We start from the raw sequence: 12,401 nt of genomic DNA, 5'->3' as shown, positions 1-12,401 counted from the left end.
TTAACCTCTGTCTCTCTTCCACAGCATGTCTTTATCCTGTCTTCCTTCTCTCACCCCAACCGGTCGCAGCAGATGGCCGCCCCTCCCTGAGCCTGGTTCTGCCGGAGGTTTCTTCCTGTTAAAAGGGAGTTTTTCCTTCCCACTGTCGCCAAAGTGCTTGCTCATAGGGGGTCATATGATTGTTGGGTTTTTTCTCTGTATCTATGAAGCGCCTTGAGGCGACTTTTGTTGTGATTTGGCGCTATATAAATAAAATTGAATTGAATTGAATTGAATAGAAGTATCACACTTTATTTCTAAAGGGATACATGTTGTTTGTGGTGGTCTATTTAAAAAATATTAGCCTGTGAAACTATTAGAAAAGTGAAATCTTCCTAAACTAGCTAAATTAAATGCTGTAAGCTATAGGTATATTACTACTGAGGGATGCGTTAACTATTTGGACCAGATCTTCCCTGATGGCTGGGAGGACCTTTTTAAGAAAACCTGTCGGTAATATATCCAAGCAGCAGGTGGCAGAGCTTAGATTCTCAATAATTTTATCGAGGCTTGATTGATTTATTGTTTGAAAGTGAGTCATTTTCTCTGCATAAGTGGTAATTGGGCTTAACGTCGGTATTGGGGTTGAAACTAATGTGTCAATCGATCTTCTGATTTTCAAGATCTTTTCAATAGAGAAGCTGGCAAATTCATTACAGGCCCTGGTGGAGCTTAATTCAGGGGCTATTTCCACTGGAGGAGTGGTTAATCTCTCGACTGTAGCAAATAATGTCCTAGCATTGTTGTTGTTTCTATGAATAATCTCAGAGAAAAATGACTCCCTTGCATCCTTCAGAGCTAGCTGATACTTATTCAGCCTCTCTTTATATATCTCGCAGTGAACCTGGAGTAGAGTTTTCTGCCATTTTCTCTCAGCATGCCAGCACTCTCTTTTTTCATTACATACCAGTGGATCACTTCTCCACAGAGACTTCTTTTTACTAGAGACAGTTTTAACCTTGAATGGTGCAATCTTATCCATCATGTCTAAGATTTTGGATAGAAAATCATCTGTCAGTTTGTTTACTGAATGTGTGTTGGTGGATGTTGGTGATTTAAACAAGGTGGAAGTGTACATCAGTTTAAAATATTCAGCTGAGTTTTCTCCAAAGAAGCGTTTTTAACAGTGATCTTACTCTTATTAGGTATATTGGCTAAGATGTTGCTATCAAATGAAATGCAGAAATGATCAGATAATGCAATATCAGTAACGGCAATGTTAGAGATATTTAGATCTTCGCTAATAAGTAGGTCCAGAGTGTGTCTTCGATTATGCGTTGGCTCACTAAAGTGCTGGATTAGATCAAAGTTATGGAGGACATAATTTAATGCTTTTGTTCCGCTATCTTGAAGCTTGTCAGTATGAATGTTAAAATCTCCCACAATTGCTATCTGGTCATAGTCTAGACATATTGCAGAGCAAAGGTCATTGAAATCATTAAAAAAGTTTGTATTAGATTTTGGTGGTCTATATATGTTTAAAAATAAAACTTTGTTTGGTTCATTTATTTCAGTAGCTAAATATTCAAAGGTGCTGAACTCACCTAGCGATACCTTTTTAAAGTTTAGTGATTGGTGAAAGATTACAGCAAGACCACCACCTCTTTTTTTTTTTTTTCTGGTCTCACTAATGAAGTGATAATCAGTTGGGCGAGTCTCTATTAATACAGCTTGTTCTGAATTTCCATCTAACCAAGTTTCTGAAAGAAAGAGAACATGTATATCATGTGAAATGATGTAATCATTAATTAGGAGAGACTTCCCTGATAGAGATCTAATATTTAGTGCAGCTGCTTTAATATTTCTTTTAGTGATTGAGAGATTATTGTTGCACAGTATTATATTCAGATTCTGTTCTGTTTGATTATAAGTACTTTTAATGTGTAAGGATCTGTTGCCTATAATAACTGGTATTTTGCTTTTAATATATGAATGAGAGTGACCGGACACATTTTGGTGGAAATGATGCAATCCGGTAACGGCATCCGGTCGGTATCAGATATCAGACTCAGTTAGGTGGAGTGGAGAGCCACATTGTTTATAATTAGTAGGTGGGTGTGGTCCCACTTTTGGTGTCAGATGAATCCCTCTGTTTATTTGGGTTTGAAGGGGTTCGGGAAACGACTTAAATGGTGATATGATCACTGATGAGGATGAGGATGATGAAGGTGTACAGGCATCAGCTGGTGAGTTTCTGCACGGAGTTGAAACTGCATATTTGGCTGGAGTTGCTGTAATCTCTGCTGGAAGTGAAGTTGTTGGGGGCTGGCATAGTAACTCAGCTGTTTGAGCTATGTCAACTGATGTGTTTCTGCACAGCGTTGCTGAAACTCTGTGTTTCTTTCGAGTCGTCAGGTGCCGTTGTTTTTGGGTTGGCTGATACGTCTCTGGCAGGCTTATCACTGAAAGGTGCAAGTACGTCATGGTCTCTGTGTGATACAGCTGGTTGGCGTCCACTGTGTGTCTCAGCTGATACTGACGTCTTTATCTCAATTTGAGAACAGGGCAATGAGTTCACGTGAGACAAGTTCAGAAGATAAAGCCTCTGACCTTTCTTATTAATGTTACGTTCATTTCTTGTAAACAGGTGCTTCCTTCCACAAAAAATCTTAAAATTATTTAGATATCGAATTGACCTTTCAGCACAGACAGTTTTAACAAACCTGCTGAACGATTTCATCTTGCTATATTCTTCACCGTAGGGCGTTGCTGGAATCGGTCCAGATACGTGGAGTTGCACCTTGTGGTTGTCAAAGTTCTGAAGTAAATCCAAAAAGTCTTTCTTTAAAATTTCGGATTTTTTCAAAAGGATGTCAGCAGCTCCAGCATGAACAACAACTTTTTCTAGCTCTGGGTTATTCTCAATAATTGATGGAATCCTCTCAGAAATTTCTTTTACTGTCATTTGTGGACAATTAAAGACACTAGTATTGATGCATAGCTGTTCAATTCCTTTGATTGATCCGTCATGAATAATAGCAAGTGCTCTCCCTCGCTTCCTGATCTCTGTTCTCTTTGCCCATTTCGTGCGGGTTGTTTTATCTTTATTTACATTCCGGTGACCTCGCTCTGCAGCTGACAGTCTTTGCGGGCTGGACGGTAATGAGCTGAGAGGCGCAAATCTATTTTTTAGAGGAATAATCGAAGTTGTTTCTTGTTGGAGTGTCTTTCGATGTTCCTTTATCTTCTTCCTGGTAGTCTCCCGTCTAAGAAGGTCTGATGAATGGGGAGTCCCTCCCGACAAACGTCCTCCACTCGGAGGGGTCCCACTCTGTGTTGATGGTATTGGTCCGCCCGGTTGTTGCTTGCCGTAAGCCACAGGCAGAGTTTTATTGCTTTCGCTTTTGGCGTTCTCCTCAAGGCGTCTGATTTTCATTTCCATGTCGTGGATTCTTTGTAATAGTTCCTGAAAAGTCTCGTCCGAGCAGAGGGCCATCCTCTGATCCTTGATTCCGTGCGCGGCCTCCTCGCTGTCTCCCACACGCACCCACGAACGCCACAGCTAATCGTCAGTAGCCCAGCAGCAGGGCCGGCCCCGCGGCCGAAAACCGCAGAAACAGCCTGATTTCTGTCTGTCAATGAGTAACGTGATTGTTGGTGTCTTCATCTGACTCGGCTGTCTTAGCTCGAGCTCGACCTGCTGAGTGTGACGGGCTCAACAGAGCGGTAAAAAGGCGAGCAAAGCACGTAGTGCGAGCATGTAGCATGAATGTACTAAAAGTACCTGGTTTTGTGGTTGATAACACAGTGAAGCCATACAAAGGGGAGGAAGTTTACCAACATCAAACAGACCTTCACAAGGATGTTCCTGTGATAAAAAAACACTACCGCCCCCCTCCCAGAATCTTAAGAATCTGGGGAGGGAAGGACAGAAAGAATTCCTTAAAACAATGTACAAATGGTAAACATAAAAATGACAAACATTTAACAATTCACTCTAACATTCCCTCCTGTTATGTTATTTTTATGCTTCAAATTATTCCTATGTAGTATATTCTAAGCCATGCACCTCATGCTTGACATTTTCAGCGCTGGCGTCATTTATACACACGCTTCTGTCATGTCAGTAATTTCAGTCATGTCATGTTGTTATAAAAGTACATAATTAACAAATGTATTGGAATCATTTTAGTTAGCATTGATCTTATACACGGTAAAATGCATCCTATACATAAGCAAATCAATATCAACAGTCCAAAAACAGGAATTAATATTTTCAAAAGAAGATGCCACCAAGGACCAGACATTAACCAAGCTATCCAGCCTTGTGGTGCATCTACTCCTGTCGTGCGATTCATTATGTATTTCTGCAAGTAAACAACTGAATGTCAAAAGTCAAAGAAGAAGAATCATCATTCTCAAAAATCATATGTCACTACAATCCAACTGTATACAGACATAGGCATTCAAACGCATCAGTTGACTTTATTGTTTGTCCATGTGGCTCTCAGCTAACTTCAAAGCTGTAGCCTGGTCAACACCCTTCTTTATTGACTCCTATCACCCCCCCCCCCCCCCCCCCCCCCAAAATCTTCTCACTGTAGGCATCCTGTGGGGGTTAGAGTCAACTGGTGAATTATCTGCATTTACAACTCTTCTCCTGTCCTGTTGTCACCACAGAAAACGATTTGTAAAGGAAATTGGATCAAGCTGTTTTGATCTTCTTGGCTCAAAACCTCAAGTGTTCATGATGTAAATGTAGACAAAAGGTTTCTCTGTTTACATCCTTCTTGCAGAAGACAAAAGAATAGGTGATGTTACCATGTTCCATGGTAAATCTCCAACTTGGACTAATCCATTGTCCTTCATACACATAGGCAATTGGCCTGTTTCCAGTTCGTTTAGCTGTTCAATGTCCTGCAGCAAGTCAGATACTTTGAGACAGACTAGCAGGTCTGTCTTACCACTCATCCCCCTCTGGGCCCACAGGCTCAAGAAGATGCACAGCACATTCCCAGCCATTCTGATGAGTACCTGTGGCTCAGTTGGTTTCATCACCAGATTGAGACGAAGGGCCGTGGAGGCTTTCCCCGCCCCTTTGTACCCGGTCTTCCTGCCACTTACTCCGAGCTGGCCTGGATGTGTGTCACCTTCTTGCAGTGTGCTTGATATATCCAAGTGTTTCTTCCAGCAATCTTCACTGCTGTAGTCGTCATCAGCAGCACCTAATAGGGACCTTTCCATCACAGACTGGATCAGCACTTCCTCTCCATGGCCTTATCAACATCCAATCTCCAGACTTCAGACTCTGCTCCTGCAGAGAAACAGAATCATCTGGCAGATCATTTGTTCTCATGACTTCTTTACTTTTAAACATTTCAAGCATCTAATCTGCTAATATGCTCTCTCTTCTGCTTTTCTATCATCACTACAGAAGACTAGAACTCTAAATGCTCTAACATATGTAATCTCAAAGAGTCAGACCGTTCTCTGTTGGAGTAATCCTCATGTACATCTTAACGAATTCTATACAGTCTAACCATGTCCTGCCCGTCTTCCTAAGTCTTAACTTTACTGTTCTATTAGTTCTCTCTACCTGCAATTTTTTTAAAAGTATTTAATAATCCTAGAGTGAGTATAAACTACTGCTCATCTCCCTCCTGTTGAGACATGGTATAGCCCATGGCTCAAAATAGCAGCAGTCTTATACAAATTCTAAGGCAGTATTGGTTTATCACACAGATAATAAACACCAACCTGCAAGCTCGCTCCTTCTGTAAATCACAACTGTTTTCCTGCTGTAGGTGAGTGGGCCTGCATGTCTGCCAATGTTGTACTGCTAAAATATTAACACCATGTTCTCCTAAAGCTGCAAAAACTTTCCCTAATGCAACTGGATCTTTCCCTCACATATGTGCTGCACATTTACAAACGGCAAGTCTACTGGACAATAACACTGCCTCCAGCAGATTTTGCAAGAGTTTGGCTTGGCTACAGGTTTCCCTGTAGAGGTTGTCACACCTCGTCTCACTCACTGCACTACAAAGAAATGTAATGTAGCAAATGCATACTGCCTATCAGGGTATATTGTCTCTCTGCAGCTTCACACGCTTCCGTTAAAGCTAGAATCTCTGCTGCTTAAGCAAATATGAAACATGTTAGTTGTCCTGCATAGATAACTCTCTCTCACTGTCTGCTACAGTAAAACCTGTTTTAGTCTGTCCCTCTGCTGTCGTAAAACTCAAATCATCAACAAACCAAACCTTTCTCTCAACGAGTGGCACATCTGTTAAGTCATCCCTCAGCTTACACTTCTTCCCCACGTGCTACTCGTGAGAAGTGCCCTCTTCTATTTTTGGCAAAAAGGGTTGACAAATTCAGAATTGTACACCACTTTATGGTTATGTATGGTTGTGAGAGTAATAGTAACATTAAAGGCAAGTGTCTTGTAGGTGACAGAAATGTAAGTTTAGTCTGCAGTAGTAAACATCTACCTCGTGTGGAACTAACAATGTCAAAAGGTGAAATAAACTATTTCCTGAAATATTGTACAGCTTAAGCTGCTGCACATACTGATCTCACGCATGGAGGTAAAGCACATGCGTGCCTGTGGTCCCTGGTGTGCCACACCAAGCTACCATAGTTGAGGAGGGCCACAAGAATGGTAAATGGCCTGTATTTATATAGCGCTTTACTAGTCCTTAAGGACCCCAAAGCGCTTTACATATCCAGTCATCCACCCATTCACACACACAAGAATGGTTCTTGTGGGGATGGCGAGGGGAATGAGCGGGGGAAAACGCCACGCACACTTCCTCGCTATGATCCACTCTCCTCTGGGAGTTCAGAAGGCAGAGAAGGAGCTTGGCTGAAAGTGTGGCTGGCACGTCTCCAATTGGAGGCTGAGGAGAAGGCCCAGAACAGGCAGGCTCAGCTAGAGCTTGAAATACGAAGGCTGGAGATAGAGGCAGACAAAGATTGAGCTGGAGTCTCAGCCACAAGCCTCGTCTACCTCTGCTGACAATTCCGGTTCCACCTCCTCGTCTGCTTCTGCTTTTGATATCAGTAAGTGCATTTCTTTAGTGCCCACTTTTAGAGAAACTGAGGTTGACACATTGCAGCATTTGAGCATATCGCTGGTGCGTTGCAGTGGCCTAGTGATATTTGGCCTCTTTTGTTACAGTGCAAACTGTCTGGAAAAGCCCAAGAGGTGGTGGCTTCGCTTTCTTTAAAGGACAGTTTAGACTATGCGTGAGTTAAAACAGCTGTTTCGCAGGCATATGAGTTAGTCCCCGAAGCCAGAGGTTTCGCTAGCAGAAGAAATTGCTGACCCAAACTTATGTAGAGTTTGCTAGAGAAAAGGGTATTCTCTTTGATAAATGGTGCGTTGCTTCAAAAGTGAGTGACCATGATGCTCTGCGAGAGTTAGTTTTGTTAGAGGATTGTGTTTTACCTTTTTCTGCTGAAAGTGAATGTGGTTTTAATTCTGTTCTACTGGGGATAGAGATGGGTTACGCTCCCAAGACCAGTTCACAGAGTTTTTATAAAATCAAAACTTGTTACAGGATTTTTCCCTGTTGCTGTTTGCCCATCCTTGCCAATAGAGGGTGTGGCCATGTTGTTGGGCAATGATATTGCAGGAGGGTTAATGCTCCCTCGTCTTGAGGTTTTAGACAACCCCCTAAATCAGAAAACCTCTGATGTTTCCATGCACCCTGGGCTGTATCCAGCCTGTGCAATTACTCGAGCACAAGCTCGTAAAGATACTGATGTTGCTCTCTCTGATTCGGTGTTGATGTCCTCATTTTCCGAGGAGAATGATGTACAAACTAAAAGAAACAATCTTCTGTCACCGCCAGACTCAGTGAAACCTGAGGAGCCCGATCCATTTCCAAAGATCTCTTCGCTGCCCTTGACCAAAGACCAGCTGTCAGCAGCTCAATTAGCTGATAAAATGCTGCAGAGCTGTTTCAAACATACGGTAAGTGCTGAGCAAGTCAATAAAGAGCAACAAGCCTATTTTGTAGAACATGATGTTCTAATGCGTCAGTGGTCTCCACCAGGTGCAGAAGGTGCAGAATGGAGTAATGTTAAGCAGGTTGTCGTGCCCGCTGTGTACCGGCAGAAAATCCAGGCTCTTGCCCATGAATGCCAGTGGTCAGGACACTTGGGCATCACAAAAACATACCAGCTACTATTAAAGCATTTCTTTTGGCCTGGTATGAAGCGTGATGTTTCTAAATTTTGCCGCAGTTGTCATATGTGTCAGATTGCATGTAAACCTAATCAAGTAATACCCCCAGCTCCGTTGTGTCCCATTCCTGTAGTGGATCAGCCATTTGACCATGTCATAGTCGATTGTGTGGGTCCACTACCTAGAACAAAATCAGGAAAGCAATACCTTCTCACGATCATGTGTGTAGCTACCTGTTTCCCAGAGGCTGTCCCGTTACATAAGGTTACAGCGAAATCAGTTGTTAAGGCGTTGACAACATTCTTTTCAGTGTTTGGCCTGCCAAAGGTCATACAGACTGACCAGGGCTCAAACTTTCAATCTAAGTTATTCAAACAAGTGGCTAGCACTCTAGGTGTCAAACATGTTGTGTCCTCTGCTTATCATCCTGAATCGCAAGGTGCATTAGAGCGGTGGCATCAGACCTTAAAGGCGATGCTGTGCAAATACTGCTTACGGTCTGAAAAGAGCTGAGATGAGGGAGTTCCATTTGTGTTATTTGCTGCCCGTGACTCTATTTAGGAGTCACTTGGTTTTAGTCCTTCTGAGCTGGTATTTGGCCATAGGCCACGCGGATCCCTCAAAGCTCTGAAAGAGTTATTTTTGAGCCCACACAGGGTTTCCAAGGTAAATGTAAGGAGGTATGTAAAACACTTCCGTGAGCGTTTGAACCAAGCCAATGCTCTGGCTAAACAGCACCTTGCTGTTTCACAGGGGAAAATGAAACGCCATTACGATAAGGCTTCTGTTAAAAGAACCTTTCAGGTGGGTGACCAGGTTCTTGTGCTGTTGCCTGTTCTGGGCTCAGCCTTGTCTGCTAGGTATAGCAGCCCCTTTGAAGTCTGTGAAAAGAGAGGGGAGACTGATTATGTAATTTGCACTCCCGACCACAGGTGCAAAACACGCGTCTGCCACATAAGCATGTTGAAATTATACCATCCTCGATCAACACCAGGGCCGGCTATCGCCTGTGCTTGTTGTAGCCTCAAGCCACCTAGAGGAAGGAGGGGTGGACGAGGTTGATGGTTTAAAACTAAGTTATCCCACCTGTTCTAGACCCCGTCTGTGTAACTCAGAAATGCTGAAAGCATTACCGAGCTTGCTCGAACATCTGTCTTCTGAGCAGCAAGATGACATAACTGTCTTGATTAGTGAATACACCTGTTTATTGTGTAGTGTGCCAACTCACACTACAGTGCTAGAGCATGATATCGATGTCCAGGGAGCTAAACCTATTAAGCAGCATCCTTGTCGAGCCAGCCCCCATAAGCTCATGAAACAGGACGCTGACTATCTGCTGCAACATGGCTTAGCGAAGCCATGTTGCAGTCAAAGCCCCTGGAGCTCACCTTGTATAGTGGAGTCTAAGCCAGATGGCTCGCCCCATTTCATTACAGACTTATGGAAGGTGAATTCTGTGACTGACTCACATCCTCTCCAAAGAATTGAGGATTGTGTGGACAGTATTGTGACTGCTCAGTATGGCACTAAATTAGATCTTCTTAAAGGTTACTGGCAGGTCCCTTTAACTGAGCATGCCTCTAACATCTCTGCCTTTGTAACACCTGATGATTTTCTACAGTACCTATGTACCTACAGTGGGGCAAAAAAGTATTTAGTCAGCCACCAATTGTGCAAGTTCCCCCACTTAAAATGATGACAGAGGTCAGTAATTTGCACCAGAGGTACACTTCAACTGTGAGAGACAGAATGTGGAAAAAAAAAATCCATGAATCCACATGGTAGGATTTGTAAAGAATTTATTCGTAAATTAGGGTGGAAAATAAGTATTTGGTCACCTCAAACAAGGAAAATCTCTGGCTCTCACAGACCTCTAACATCTTCTGTAAGAAGCTTTTCTGTCCCCCACTCGTTACCTGTATGAATGGCACCTGTTTGAACTCATCATCTGTATAAAAGACACCTGTCCACAGCCTCAAACAGTCAGACTCCAAACTCCGCCATGGCCAAGACCAAAGAGCTTTCGAAGGACACCAGGAAAAGTATTGTAGACCTGCACCAGACTGGGAAGAGTGAATCTACAATAGGCAAGCAGCTTGGTGTGAAAAAAATCAACTGTGGGAGCAATCATCAGAAAATGGAAGACATACAAGACCACTGATAATCTCCCTCGATCTGGGGCTCCACGCAAGATCTCATCCCGTGGGGTCAAAATGATCATGAGAACGGTGAGCAAAGATCCCAGAACCACACGGGGGGACCTGGTGAATGACCTGCAGAGAGCTGGGACCAAAGTAACAAAGGTCACCATCAGTAACATACTACAACGGCAGGGAATCAAATCCCGCAGTGCCAGACGTATTCCGCTGCTGAAGCCAGTGCATGTCCAGGCCCGTCTGAAGTTTGCCAGAGAGCACATGGATGATACAGCAGAGGATTGGGAGAATGTCATGTGGTCAGATGAAACCAAAGTAGAACTTTTTGGTATAAACTCAACTCGTGGTGTTTGGAGGAAGAAGAATACTTCTTGCATCCCAAGAACACCATACCTACTGTGAAGCATGGGGGTGGAAACATCATGCTATGGGGCTGTTTTTCTGCCAAGGGGACAGGACGACTGATCCGTGTTAAGGACAGAATGAATGGGGCCATGTATTGTGAGATTTTGAGCCAAAACCTCCTTCCATCAGTGAGAACTTTGAAGATGAAACCAGGCTGGGTCTTCCAACATGACAATGATCCAAAACACACCACCCGGGCAACAAAGGAGTGGCTCCGTAAGAAGCATTTGAAAGTCCTGGAGTGGCCTAGCCAGTCTCCAGACCTCAACCCCATAGAAAATCTGTGGCGGGAGTTGAAAGTCCGTGTTGCTCGGCGACAGCCCCAAAACATCACTGCTCTCGAGAAGATCTGCATGGAGGAATGGGCCAAAATACCAGCTACTGTGTGTGCAAACCTGGTAAAGACCTATAGTAAACGTTTGACCTCTGTTATTGCCAACAAAGGTTATGTTACAAAGTATTGAGTTGTATTTTTGTTATTGACCAAATACTTATTTTCCACCCTGATTTACGAATAAATTCTTTACAAATCCTACCATGTGGATTCATGGATTTTTTTTTTTCACATTCTGTCTCTCACAGTTGAAGTGTACCTCTGGTGCAAATTACTGACCTCTGTCATCATTTTAGGTGAAGGAATTTGCACAATCGGTGGCTGACTAAATACTTTTTTGCCCCACTGTATGTACCTATGGCATTCGGCATGTGTAACGCTCCTGCCACCTTCCAGAGGCTGGTAAATAAAGTCCTCCATGGCCTGTCCAACTGCAGTGCCTACCTAGATGATCTAGTAATTTATACTGAAACATGGAAAGATCATTTGGAAACTCTACGCCAGGTATTTCACCATTTGGCTCAAGCTACTCTAACTCTCAACTTAGCTAAGTGTGAGTTTACCAAAGCTACAGTGACGTACTTGGGCAGGGAGGTGGGACGTGGACAGGTCCGGCCCATTGATGCAAAAGTGGGGCGATCGTGGCTCAAGAGTTGGGAGGTCGCCTTGTTATCGGAAGGTTGCCGGTTCGAGCCCCGGCTTGGACAGTCTCGGTCGTTGTGTCCTTGGGCAAGACACTTCACCCATTGCCTACTGGTGGTGGTCAGAGGGCCCGGTGGCGCCACTGTCCGGCAGCCTCGCCTCTGTCAGTGCGCCCCAGGGTGGCTGTGGCTACAATGTAGCTTGCCATCACCAGTGTGTGAATGTGTGTGTGAATGGGTGGATGACTGGATATGTAAAGCGCTTTGGGGTCCTTAGGGACTAGTAAAGCGCTATATAAATACAGGCCATTTACCATTTACCAGGCCATTTACCAAAAGTGGCAGTGATTAAAGAGTTCCCCACACCTAGCACCAGCCGTGAGTTGTGTAGGTTTCTAGGGATGGTGGGCTACTACAGAAACTTTTGTAAAAATTTCTCCTCTGTAGTCAAGCCACTGACTGACCTACTCAGTCTAAAGGTTCAGTTTCTATGGTCAAGTGAGTGTCAAGATGCTTTTGAAAGTGCAAAAGCCCTCCTCTGCCACACTCCTGTGTGAGCTGCACCTGATTTGACGCGACCATTCAAACTTCAGGTTGATGCCAGTGCTGTCGGGGCTGGGGCAGTGCTGTTGCAAGAAGACTTGCAGGGTTTGGACCACTCCGTTTGTTACTTTTCCCGCAAGTTTAATAAA

General features: G+C 43.7%; 1 protein-coding gene across 3 annotated transcripts in view; it reads left to right on the top strand.

Moving 5' to 3' along the window:
* tnfrsf21 (tumor necrosis factor receptor superfamily, member 21) overlaps nt 1-12,401 on the top strand; it is a gene marked incomplete at its 3' end in the record, with an annotated part of 221,673 nt that overhangs the window by 148,536 nt on the left and 60,736 nt on the right. The window lies entirely within an intron of this gene.

The sequence above is a fragment of the Aulonocara stuartgranti genome (genome assembly GCF_965226115.1).
Source record: "Aulonocara stuartgranti genome assembly, chromosome: 15".
Lineage (NCBI taxonomy): Eukaryota > Metazoa > Chordata > Actinopteri > Cichliformes > Cichlidae > Aulonocara > Aulonocara stuartgranti.
Note: the sequence above shows the minus strand (reverse complement) of the source record. Positions and strands in the feature narration are given on the sequence as shown.